At 43.7% G+C, this 13,932-nt stretch overlaps 1 pseudogene; it reads right to left on the bottom strand.

The window, feature by feature from the left end:
- LOC141271814 (uncharacterized) overlaps positions 1-12,641 on the bottom strand; it is a 162,224-nt pseudogene extending 149,583 nt beyond the window's left edge.
- Positions 12,642-13,932: the final 1,291 nt, after the last annotated feature.

The raw sequence follows: 13,932 nt of genomic DNA, 5'->3' as shown, positions 1-13,932 counted from the left end.
TATAGGTTTTCAAGTGTCAATAATAATATATTTTTTTTCTCCATGTGAGTTTTTTTATGGTCAACAAAATGTGATTTTCAAGTAAAACACTTCTCATCTACAGTATGTATCATACTGGCTTCTCCCATTTATGAGATTTATGATGTTTAAAGGAGACAATTTGTGGGTAAAACATTACCCATATTCTGAGCATGAAAATTACTTGTTCCCTGTGTGATTTCTCTGATGTGTAACAAGATTTGATTTTGTTGCAAAACATTTCCCACATTCTGAACATGAAAAAGGCTTCTCCCCTGTGTGAACTCTTTGATGTACAAGCAAAAATGATTTCTGCTGAAAACATTTCCCACATTCTAAACATGAAAATGGTTTCTCCCCTGTGTGAGTTCTCTGATGAGTGCCAAGATTTGATTTATCTGCAAAACATTTCCCACATTCTGAACAGAAAAATGGCTTCTCCCCTGTGTGAGTTCTCTGATGTCTAATAAGATGTGATTTCTGGTTAAAATGTTTTCCACATTCTGAACATGAATATAGCTTCTCTTCTGTGTGAGTTCTTTGATGTCTGATAAGATGGGAGTTATCCGCAAAACATTTTCCACATTCTGAACATAAAGCAGGCTTTTCACCTGTGTGAGTTCTCTGGTGTTTAACAAGAGTTGATTTATCTACAAAAGATTTTCCACATTCTAAACATGAGTATGGCTTCTCACCTGTGTGATTTCTCTCATGTCTAACAATCTCTGATTTCTGGTTAAAATATCTCCCACAGTCTGAACAAAAAAATCTTCTTTCCTCTGTTTGAATATTTTGATGTGTAACAAAAGACGTTTTAAGGGAAGAACTTTTTCCATATTCTGAACATGAAAATGGCCAATTTTCTGTAAGAGCAGTTTGATTTTTAGCTTCCCTTTTGTGACTTTTATTTTCCTTAATAGTCTGTGATGAATCAGAAGGTAGGACCTCTTTACAAGGATCACATGACAGATCTTTGCTGTGAACGGATAATGGAATATCTGGAATAGTGGCAAGCACTTCAGTTACATTTTGTGTGACATCAAGGTCATCTGATATAAAAATTGAAGATGCCAGCTGTCCATTTGATCTCCTGGTGCAGTCATCTGCCAAGAATAAAATTAATTATTTTTTAATACATTTTAATGTAAAATATACACAAAAATGTCAAGGTATGCAGCAAAATTCAATTGCTCACTAAGACAAAAACAGTTCACAATCCAAAAGTAGACCTCAGAGCAAGAACCAGTAGGGCATAATGTTCTGCTATCATTGTTCATTCTGCCTCTCAAATATTGGCATAAAAAGAGACCAAAAATTGTTTTGTAGTGCAAAATGATACCAATAAGAACTTACATTCATCGTGCAAAAAAAACACGACCTCAGTCATTTACAATGGTGCTCGAAAGCTTGTGAACCCATTAGAATTTTCCATATTTCTGCATAAATTTGACTTAAAACTAAATCAGATTTTTACAGAAGTCCTAAATTAGATAAATAGAACCAAATAAAACAAAGGAGTCAAAAATATTAGACTTTGTAATTTCTTCAAGAAGTAAAATTATCCAATATCACGCTGAAAGTTGCAATACTATTTGAACCTTTAGGATTACCAGATAATTAGAAGGTGAAATTAGAGTCTGGTGTTTTCAATCAATGGAATGACAATAAGGTATGGAGTGGGTGACATGCTTTTATCTAAAGAACAGGGATCTGTGAAAGTCTGATCTTCACAATAGAAGGCAGGAACAAAATTTCTGTGGATGTCAGAAGAAGAGTTGTTGAGGCTCATGAGGCTGGAAAAGGTTGCAAAACCACCTCTAAAGAGTCTGGATTCTGCCAATCCACAGTCAAACCGGCTGTGTACAAATGGAGCAAATTCAAGGTCATATTACCCTTCCCAGTAGTGATCGATCAACAAGGTATTACTCCCAAGAAAAAGGCATATAATAACAGTGCACAAGGTAATGAAAAAATGCAAGGTAACCAGTAAGTAACTAAAGACCTCTCTCACATCAGCTAATGCTATTCTTCATGAGTCCATCATTAGGAAAACACTGAACAACAGTGGTGTGCATGGCAAGATTGTAAGAAATATGCAACTGCTCAAAAAAAAAATTACATTGTTGCCCATCTATAGTTTACTAAAGATAACAAAGACAAAAGTAAAAAATGTTTCAATGTATCTCACCGCTCCTTGAAATCTTGTGTGCGTCCCATATAGATAAATGCAAGAATCCTGCTGGCCAGCAGGTAATGCAAGTGCTGGTCTTCAGAGCTTCAAGATCACGCAATCAAGTATCTCAAAAGAAAAATGTCGGGACATCTGTCGATGAGCTGAAACGTGTGTCATAGCGAGAAAATGACCCAAAGAATAAAGTTTACATTTTGGAACGGCCAAGTCAAAGTTCTGATTTTAATCCTATGGAAGTGTTGTGGAAGTGCCTGAAGCGAGGCGTTTATGAGCAAAAACATCCAACAAAACAAAGTTGAAGCTGTTTGGTGGGGAGCAATGGGCTAAAATTCCATCCAAGCTGATGTGCAGGACTGATCAACAATTAGTGGAAGATTTAGATGTAGATGTTTTTGCTGCATAAGGAGTTCACACCCGATACTGAGAGCAAATGTTCACATACTTTTTCCACTCGCAGAGACATAGACAGAAAATGGATTATTTTCCTTATTTAAAAATTGCAAAGCTTAATATTTTTGACTCATTGGTTCTCTTTATCTACTTTTAGCCCTTGTGTGAAAAAATTCATGGAATTTTTGTCGTGGAGTGATGCCATGAAAGCAGAAAGACTGGAGCTGGTCTAGTAGAGACCTATGAGCACATTCAGCAGCACAGAAGGGAGAGAAAGTAGAGTCATCCAATAAGATACCAGGATTCTAGGAAGGCAACAGCAACATTACCATCTACTTTATTTTAGAGGCCGATCATAATATTTTTCTTCAAGTGATTTTCTAAGTTGTCAGCACATTCTACGTACGCTGTCAATTTGCTTTTCAGTTTAGAGATCTGAGCAGCTAAGGGTCAGCATCTTCAAACTCCAGGGATATAGGATAGATCATCTGTGATGTAAGCACTGGCCCAAACAGATCTCACTCCAACAGGAGGACTTCCAATACCCAAAGTAATGGGGACAGATTCTGGTAAAAAAGCAGAATGGTGACCACTTGATTGTGATATGGCCACACTACACCACCAATAATGTAGCCACAGCTGGTGAAAGAGAAGAATTTGTGACTTCTCAGCATTTAGTGGTTACTACTCACCTGGGTAGTCATCTGTAGGAATCTCATCTGTACACCGCTCATCACCCCTCACATATGTCTCTGTAGTATTACTATGGGTCAGATCTTCACCCTGAAACAAATATTGTAAAAGTCACTGACAGATGGAGAAGTCACATCTATGATCAGCTCTAATCCTGCCATCTCCACTGCTCTCATTACACAAGTGTAAAACATATAATACTGGAGGATAAAACAAGACTGAGTACAAGACCTTTACAGCCGTCTACACATCATAGGGGAGACCTCATGACACTTTCTCTCCATATACCTGATGATCCTGAGGAACATTGGGATTCTCTTGATTATAGTCCTGTGGAAGTAGAGGACTCGGACATCTCTCCGGTGTTGCCCTCTTACTGGATACAGCTGGAGGAAACACATACAGGAACTGAATTCATTCTTTACATACAAATAATTATAGGCTGTGTGTATTTAGTCCTGTCTATTACCTGGCAATGTGAGGGGCTGGGGAACCTCCATCATGACATCCTTGTACACATCTTTGTGTCCTTCTAAATACTCCCACTCCTCCATGGAAAAATAGATGGTGACGTCCTGACACCTTATAGGAACCTGACACAAAAAATAATACCGTCACCCCACCGATCCCTTCATAGCACTACTGTATAATGTCCCAGCATTCCCAGCAGTGTCACCTCTCCAGTCAGCAGCTCAATCAACTTGTAGGTGAGTTCTAGGATCTTCTGGTCATTGATGTCCTCATGTATCTGGGGGTGAGGTGGAGGCCCTGTGATTGGGCTCAGGGGTCTTCCCCATCCCTTAGACACATGGGCCTGACAGCGCTCACTAGAGGTCTTCTTCACTACTATGTAATCCTGGTTATGAAGAGACACATTAATAAATCTCACTACAGACATTTCCAGAGTCCTCACCTCTCCAGTTCTGTCCATCTGTTATTCCCATAGATAAGAATGATATAATGTGACGTCATCAGAATCTCTCACCTCTCCAGTAAGCTGGAAGAGGATCTCTAGGGTGAGGTGTAATATCCTCTCTGACATCTTGTCCCTGTCCCTATCCATCCTTGATGGGTCAATCAGGAAGATTCTCTTATATAGAAGATCTCCACTGAGAGGATACGATATTATAGTGACCTGAATGGGGAGAAGATGAACCGATGTAACATAATAAAGGACCCATGTATTAACAAAATTGCTGGAGATAATCAGGGGAAACATGATTAGATACAGTATATCACAAAAGTCAGTACTCCCCTCACATTTCTGTAAATATTTTATTACGTCTTTTCATGGGACAACACAGAAGATATGACACTTTGATACAATGTAAAGTCAATGTACAGCTTGTATTACAGTGTAAATTTGGTGTATTCTCTAAATAACAACACACAGCCATTAATGTCTAACCTGCTGGCAACAAAAGTGAGTACAGCCCTAAGTGAAAATGGCCAAATTGTGCCCAAAATGTCAATATTTTGTGTGGCCGCCATTATTTTCAAGCACTGCCTTTACTCTCTTGGCCATGGAGTACACTAGAGGTTCGCAGGTTGCCACTGGAATCCTCTTCCACTCCTACATGACGACATCATGGAGCTGATGGATGTTAGAGACCTTGAGCTCCTCCACCTTCCGTTTGAGGATGCCCCACAGATGCTCAATACGGTTTAAGGCTGGAGACATGCTTGGCCAGTCCAGCACCTTTGCCCTCAATTTCTTAAGCAAGGCAGTGGTCGTCTTGGAGGTGTGTTTGGGATCATTATCATATTGGAGTACTACCCTGCGGCCAAGTTTCTGAAGGGAGGGGGATCATGCTCTGCTTCATTATGTCACAGCACATGTTGGCATTCATGGTTCCCTCAATGAACTGTAGCTCCCCACAGCTGGCAGCACTCATACAGCCCCAAACACACTGCCACCACCATGCTTGACTATAGGCAAGACACACTTGTCTTTGTACTCCTCACCTAGTTGCCACCACACACGCTTGACATCATCTGAACCAAATATGTTTATCTTGGTCTCATCAGACCACAGGACATGGTTCAAATAATCCATGCCATTACTCTGCTTGTCTTCACCAAAGCGTTTGTAAGTCATTCCATGTCAAGTGAACCAATGAATATTACCCCTAGATTTTTAAGTCTTTTGACAATTTGTTCTTTGGTAACACTGTGTTAGAGGATGTGTTAGTTTTCCAAATAAAAAACTTATGTTTTTTTTAGATATTGGGAGGGTGGGAGGGATGCTTCGACTGCTTCTTCACATGATGAACAGCTGACTGGACCATGAGATGAGCTTTATAAACACTCAAATCTTCCCGCTCATACTGCTGTAGACCAATCCAGTCACATCTCTCAGATCAAATCTTAACACCCATGCAACTTTTCAACTGGAGTGAGAAAAATATTCCTAACATCCAGTTCATGTACTGTACAAACCAGGACTATGAAGAAGAGGAGAGTTTGTTAAAACATTGGTCAAAGGAAGAAAAATCCATTAAAGGGACTCAGCAATAGCACAGTTTCATTTCATTGAGTGAAACACATAAAAACAATTATATTTTCATTCGGCAACGACACTGACGTTCATGAGGTGATTGAAGATGGCACAAGATTGGCGATGGATAACATAACTGGTTATGTGACCTGTGAGTATGATCGGCACTGGTGGCTGACTAATCTACTCTCCAAAGATTATGATAATGAAGAAGAAGTGACTTTGCTGCACCTTCTAGTTCATCACCATCCTTTGTGTATCCAAGAAAATCACACTTAAAAATATGATCCCAAGGAGAACTTGAATCCTTGTAAAAATGTAACCAAGAACTCAAGTAACACATATGCCTTTTTTGAAAATTTTATAACATATTGTTTTTTTCAAAATTGCGCATCAACATTTTGAATTTTACTCCTCAAAAACTAACAACTATCAACTATCAACTAAAAACTAACAACTATCAACAAACATAATCTTGTGACATATCAAATTAAACCTGTACCATTCTAAACAAAACGGTGCCTCTCCCATCTCTTTATCTTATTTCTAACCCAATGTTAAAAAATTAATGAAGATAAAAATGCAAAACTTTTTTTTGCAATTCACTAAAGTAGCTTTAAAAAAAAACAAAGAAGAAAAAATCTGAAGACATCAGGTAAAGAAAAATATTCAGACTTGGGTCACTTGACATGGAATGACCGTTATCATTTGGCCTTTTTCACTTGGGGGTGTCCTCACTTTTGTTGCCAGCGATTCAGACATTAATGGCTGGTGTGTTGAGTTATTTAGACGGCACACCAAATTTACACGGTTATACAAGCTGTAATCTGACTACTTTGATACAATGTAAAGTGTCATATCTTCAGTTGTGCAATGAAAAAATATAATACAATATTTACAAAAATGTGAGGCGTGTACTCACTTTTGTGATATACTGTATAATGTGTAGATGTTGTATTCTTGCTTTGTACTGACTGGTCACTTAAATCTGGGGAACCTATAGAGTGATCAGTTATCGATGATTGAAAAATCCCTTTAATCTCTTTTTCTTCAAAAAGCAGAGGCAGTTTCCACACTTGCACATACTACTTTATCACGCCGTGTGCTGGGGCTATTTAACTCCTTAGATGCTGCTCATCTAGGTGGTTAGCCAATTCAGGGCAAAGCCATTTTTCCTGTACATGGAGCTGGTACATTAGCCCCAGGCTGCATAGCAGAGCTGACTGGTCTCCTAGGATCCAGTAGCTTCGGCTCCCTCCTTACACCCGGTGATCACTGGATCTGGAGGAGGAAGCACTGTCAGTGATTCCTAATTTGTATACAGAGTGCTTGTTCAGCAAGGAAGGCAGATATGGTAATAAATCTACTCTGCCTTCGCTGAGTCTGACCGCTGGCTCTCCACACTCACAGCTGTATTTTCTCATGCAAGCTGCTTAAACAGGATTGCTGTTTAAAAACATCAGTGCAGGGACAAGTGTGGTCCTCCCGGATATTTATAGTTAAATGTTAACAGGCATCTTGCCATGTGATTGCAGGGTGTCGATTGTTGACATGGGAGCTGGAAAAAAATAAGAATAGTTTTGGTACAAAGTTATGACACATTTATTTCCTGCATATGTGCTGTTTTTGTGATAAAGTCATCAAACAAAAGAAAATCCCCTATACCTATTTTGTTATCATATTAGGGGCTTCAACAAGTTGGATAGAACTCATATGAGAAAAACTATGTTTTTCACGTACAGCACTCATACCGATGATAGTCTATGGGTTAGTTCATCTGTTCGTTTTTTTTCTTGGTCCGAGTGGTCTGCACAAAGTCAAGGAGACTTGTCTGTTATCAATCTGGGTGTCGGATCAAACTCGCCAATGCTAGTCTATGCATTCGTGAAAATAAACCAACATTTACACTACTCACAAAAAGTTAGGGATATTTGGATTTCGTGCAAAACTTCAGGACGAACCTAAAATGCACCCTAACCTTTTCAGGTGAACTTAATGTGACCTCTAAAATTTTGAATGCACATGTCCAACTGTTTAATATTTCAGTAATTTTTGCACAACTTGCTGTTCTCTAACAAGGAGCTTAATAGCAAAATTCACAACAGATGTTTGATCCATGAATCAGCCAATACATTTCGGGGTTCAATTAGAATTGGTATTAAACAGTCCTCCACATAATGCTATTCTCATTTTGAAATCATGAGACCAAAATGACACCTAACAGTTGATCCACAGTACCTCGCCAATGGGAGGCTTCAAGCAGGATGTTCACAGATGGAAGTGGCCACTGAGCTTAGAGTGTCAGAGAGTGTCATCACCAGGCTGCAACAGAGATACAGAGAGACTGGAAGAGTAAAAGAAAGGCAGAGAAGTGGACGTCCTTTGGCCACATTTGACAGTGATGACCGCTTCATTGAGAACCGGATGATGAATGCCACCCAACTCCAAGCACATTTAAGGTAGATGAGAGGCACCCAAGTATCAGACCAGAGCTGCCACTAGGAATTTCAGGGCCCCATACTATCAAAGTTTCCGGGCCCCCTTGAGACTCCACCCCAGCTCCGCCTCCACCCCTCCAACCTTCCACAGTCCCACCGCCCACTCTTGAAAAAACTCCACTTCTGCACTACGTCCTCACCAATCACACATTACCAGTTCCCATTGAACCAGATCACATAGGAAGTCATCAGCTTTTGTTTTGGCCAAAAGATTTTTTAAGTCACCACCAGAACAAGGAGATTCTTCTTGCCAGGCCCTGATCTACTCTAACCTATTAAACATTTCTTGAAATATCCAATACTCTTTTTTTAGGTATATTTTATTTATTTTTATTTAAGGGAATGTGTCACATACATTTTTTTAACTAATTGTAACCATACTGTGCTTATTTTTTATTTTTTATAATCTGTATTTCTGATTGCATATTTCATTAATCATTCCCTCCCCAACCAAAATGTATAAGCTCCTGGAGAATCCTGAGTGCGGCCGCCTGATGTTGTAATTCGGCACTTGGTTTTGCAGCATCGCTCAGGATCATCCAGTAGCATATAAATTTTGGTTCGTGGTTGGAAGGGGGGAGGAGAGGGAATGATTGCACCACACAATCACATACTGAAATGGTGGACATATTAATACATGGACTTAAGTTAGCTACTCACATAGCCAGTGGCACTGCCGCCCAGTCAAGAAGAATCTAATGGCCGCCTCAGCTTGTCCACCGCCACCACCGCCTCAGCCTGCCCACCGCTGCTGCCTCAGCCTGCGATCACCGAATTAATAAATGTAAACAGGGTATATTATTGCATATATATTCACTGATTATACAGTACTAAAAATATCTTTATTGGTATTCATTAAAAACCTGTAAATTCTAGAATATAAATACAAATACACCTCAAAACATAACTCCAAGTGATAATATAAAAAAAATATCAAGTAGTCAAGAGTCATCCCATTTAGCAACTAGTCATCTCTACCTGCCTCCCCTCATCAGCGTCCCCTCAGCAGCCTCCCCTCCTTCATCAGCGTTCCCTCAGCAGCCTCCCCTCCCGCATCAGCGTCCCCTCCCTCATCAGCGTCCACTCCCTCATCAGCGTCCCCTCAGCAGCCTCCACTCCCTCATCAGCGTCCCCTCAGCAGCCTCCACTCCCTCATCAGCGTCCCCTCAGCAGCCTCCACTCCTTCATCAGCCTCCCCTCAGCAGCGCAACGCACCTCACCGGGCACGCGCACACGCACACACACACTTATCGCCCGCCGCCGTCCCCACAACACATGTGGCACGCTGCTGCTCTGCTCCTGATTGAAGATGAGCGTGCAGGGTGTCACATGACCAGGACCATAATGCACCTGGCCGCAGATTAAAGGTACAGTGCTCATTTCCGTCTGCCGGGTGCATCATGTGCCGAACTGCTGTCCCTAAGGGCCCGGTAAGCAGAAGAAAAGAAAGAGGGGCCGTGGGATCCGGGCTGGCGGGGCCCCCCCTTTTTGCTTCTGGTCACCGGGCCCCATACAGCAGTAAGGGCAGTAATGCCCTGATGGCAGCTCAGACCATTCAATATTATTTATGTGGCACCCCAGAGGGTCTGGTTGCCACAGTGGTAGTAATACCATGTCTGGGAGCAAAACAGGAGTTTCCTGGTCAGGAGCACACAACATGCAACACCTCCTGCTCCAGACCAGAAAGGGGAGGATCCTGCCCTTTATAACTGGGTCTGGAGGCGGGGTTAGTTGAGTTCAGTGTCAGGAGTCAGATAGGACACTAAGGAGCAAGGAGCTGAGGACTGGAACTGTGCAGAGCTCATCCTAGCTGGAGTAGATACAGAGGACCGGACACCGGAGTCCGAGGCTGTGGGACCCTTCAAGCCCAGCAGCAGATACCGCAAGGCAGGAGATTGTAGGTCTCCTGGCCAACAGAACCCAGAGGCTCAGCCACACGAAAGGACCAGTACCGCCACAGAGGAGCGAGGAATACAAGGGATCCGAGTCGCCAGCCATACGGGTGAGCAGCACTTTACACTCAGGGACGTGGGCTACAACACAACTATAAGCGAGATAGCCAAAAGAGTACAGTCAGAACAGCAGGCCTACAACTCCACCTGGCCAAGGGACTTCTAGGATTGCTCCCAGACTGACCAGGCCCTCATCCCTAGCAAGTACTCCCGTCGGGGCCTATATACTTGTCACCAGTAAAGACCCCAGGACTGCACTGCAAAGACTCCGTGTCATTATTACTGATCCAGGCACTATCACCACCATCATCCTTACACGCTGCCCTGAAGCTAGACTCCACCTGTGGGGAGATACATCACCCTGCTGCGTACACCACCAGCTTCAGCGGACTGCCCTGCAGCGGCGGTTACCAATAACCGCAATCCACAGGTGGCGTAGTCTGACTATTTAAACTAGGTACACATAGACTACCCTGGTCGCCGCCATGGTGACTACAACCTCCAGCATCTACAAGGCCCGGCTCCGGGTATCCCCACGGCCCAGGGGGCGCGTCATTTACATCAGCATGGTTTGCGTGTTAAACGACCTGCAAGGGTACCTGACCACACCACCAGGCACAGGCGTCATTGTCTTGCATGGGTCAGGGAGCAGCTATGCTGGACGAGGGACCAGTGGCCTCAGTGCTGTTCAATGATAAAATTCGATTCACGCTGAGCAGAAATGATGGCCACCAATGATGTTGGAGACGTCAAGGAGAGCACTATGCATCAGCCACTTTTGTCACCAGCGGTGGTGGTGTTACAGTATGGGCAGGTGTATCTAGTCAATACAGAACTGCCCTACACTTTGTGAACGTTACAGTGACCAGCCCCTACTACTGGAATAACATCATTAATCCTGTCATTGTTCCTCTGCACGAACAACCCAGGCCTAATTTCATCTTCATGGATGACAATGCTCCAGCTCATCGAGGATACATCATTAGGGAACAGCTGCTGGAAGCTGGGGTTCCTCAAATGGAGTGGCCTGCACATTCTCCAGACCTGAATCCCATAGAAAACCTATGGGATCAGCTGAATTGTCAAGTAGAGGCTTGTAACTCTGTAACCCAGAACCTCAATAACCTGAGGGCCGCCCTTCAAGAAGAGTGGGATGCCAAGCCTCATCAGACAATAACTCCACTTGTGAACACTAGCAAAAAAGAAGCAAGACAAAAATATATCTCATACCCTACCATAATTATATATAAATGTAAAGCAAAATTGCATAATAAATATAGGGTACTTAGTGAACTATTTTTGATCAAAAAAAGTATACAAGCCGTCCCACCAGCGGCAAGGTGACCCTAAATTGGGACGGTACCTATACTGCCTATATTAAAAACCTTACTGTATATCAAAGTTGAAGTAATGCATATAAAAGGGTAGACAAATAGGACCGGGTCCCAACTCCAGACCACCTAGGCCCGTGGTAAGCTACATATATACCAATCAGCTCAACAAAGGGCATGCCACACCCTTAAATTGCACAGAATGCAAACAAGTCAAAAAACCAGACAATGTGAACTGAGGTCTAAGATGGCAGACATACAAGAAACAGAGGCATGTTCACACTAGCAAAAAAGCAGCAAGACAAAAATATATCTCATACCCTACCATAATTATATATAAATGTAAAGCAAAATTGCATAATAAATATAGGGTACTTAGTGAACTATTTTTGATCAAAAAAAGTATACAAGCCGTCCCACCAGCGGCAAGGTGACCCTAAATTGGGACGGTACCTATACTGCCACTTGTGAACAGCATGAGACGTCGTTGTCAAGCTGTAACTGATGGTCAAGGCCACATGACAAGTTATTGAGACATTGACATTTTTTGTTGGGGGTATACCCACCAGTGTTGTTGGCTTTTGTTTCAATAAATTGTTTGGGATGAGCAAATCACCATTTCATGCTTCTACTTAATTGCCCGACTTTCATGATAAAATATCACTGTAGCGGGAACTTTTTACGTTTTCCTATAAATTTCAACCGAAAGCCAAATATCCCTAACATTTTATGAGTAGTGTAATATGCAGAATTAAAAAATGAGTGGCCGTCTGTCTTATATGCCCCAAAAATATGTGAATAGAGTCAATCAATTACATTATTATTACATTATATGGACCCGAAAATGGCGACAAAATACAACTCAACCCGTAATAACCTGATACAGAGGAAAGAGAAAGGTCACAGCACTAGGAATAAGGGAGGCAGAGGTCACAATAGTCTCAGCACTGAGGGGGTTAATGCCCCCCCCCGCACCCAGTAATGGGGGTCTCTCCACATACCTCCACCTGCAGAGCCGCCACCACATATATGGCTGTTCTGTGCGCACAGGACCTGTGATGAGGTCACAGGAGGGGAGGAGTCAGGGGTCACATGATCAGGGGCCTCAGTGGATGCAGGACTCTGCTGTGCTGGTTGTCATGGTGCTGGATGAGGGGAAGGTTATGTGTGGGGTCAGGAGGGGTTTACAGTGTGGATGTAGCAGAGCCGCGTGTGTACGAGGTGTACGGAGCGGAGCCGCGTGTGTACGAGGTGTACGGAGCAGAGCCGTGTGTACGAGGTGTACGGAGCGGAGCCACGTGTGTACGAGGTGTACGGAGCAGAGCCGTGTGTACGAGGTGTACGGAGCGGAGCCGCGCGTGTACGAGGTGTACGGAGCGGAGCCGCGCGTGTACGAGGTGTACGGAGCGGAGCCGCGCGTGTACGAGGTGTACGGAGCGGAGCCGCGCGTGTACGAGGTGTACGGAGCGGAGCCGCGCGTGTACGAGGTGTACGGAGCGGAGCCGCGCGTGTACGAGGTGTAGGGAGCGGAGCCGCGCGTGTACGAGGTGTAGGGAGCGGAGCCGCGCGTGTACGAGGTGTAGGGAGCGGAGCCGCGCGTGTACGAGGTGTAGGGAGCGGAGCCGCGCGTGTACGAGGTGTAGGGAGCGGAGCCGCGCGTGTACGAGGTGTAGGGAGCGGAGCCGCGCGTGTACGAGGTGTAGGGAGCGGAGCCGCGCGTGTACGAGGTGTAGGGAGCGGAGCCGCGCGTGTACGAGGTGTACGGAGTGGAGCCGTGTGTGTATGAGGCGTGCGGAAAAGATCCGTGTGTGTACGAGGCGTACGGAGCAGAGCCGCGTGTGTACGAGGTGTACGGAGCGGAGCCGCGCGTGTGTGCGAGGCGTACGGAGAGGATCCGTGTGTGTGTACGAAGTGTACGGAGCAGAGCCAAGTGTGTATGAGGTGAAGTTTATGTGTAAGGTCAGGAGCAGTGATGAGCGAACGTGCTCGGTTAACCCCTTAAGCTCGGGTGCTTACTGAGTATCTTCTGCGTGCTAGAAAACTATGTCCGAGTCACCACGGCTGCACGTCTTGCGGCTGTTAGACAGCTGTGACACATGCAGGGATTTCCTAACAATCCCTGTTTGTTTCCGTGTGTCATCACTCTGCACATGTGCGGGACGTTTTGCTGCCCGTGCTGTGAGGAAAAAAACGGACATGTCAGTGTGTTTTGCCCACGGACACACGGGGGCATCTTCGGACAGGTGAGTATAAGGATTTTTTTTACTTTACAGCCAGTTCAGAATACTACTCTCATCAGTGTCCCTTGCTAGCGCTGATACTAGCTGCACCGCTGATTCCAAGCGCTGGTACATGTGATATT

This window comes from Phyllobates terribilis, unplaced genomic scaffold, assembly GCF_046119375.1.
Source record: "Phyllobates terribilis strain yellow unplaced genomic scaffold, ASM4611937v1 Scaffold_5__5_contigs__length_657084704, whole genome shotgun sequence".
Taxonomy (NCBI): Eukaryota; Metazoa; Chordata; class Amphibia; order Anura; family Dendrobatidae; genus Phyllobates; species Phyllobates terribilis.
The sequence above is the reverse complement of the archived record's forward strand: the minus strand, read 5'-3'. Positions and strand labels throughout refer to the sequence as shown.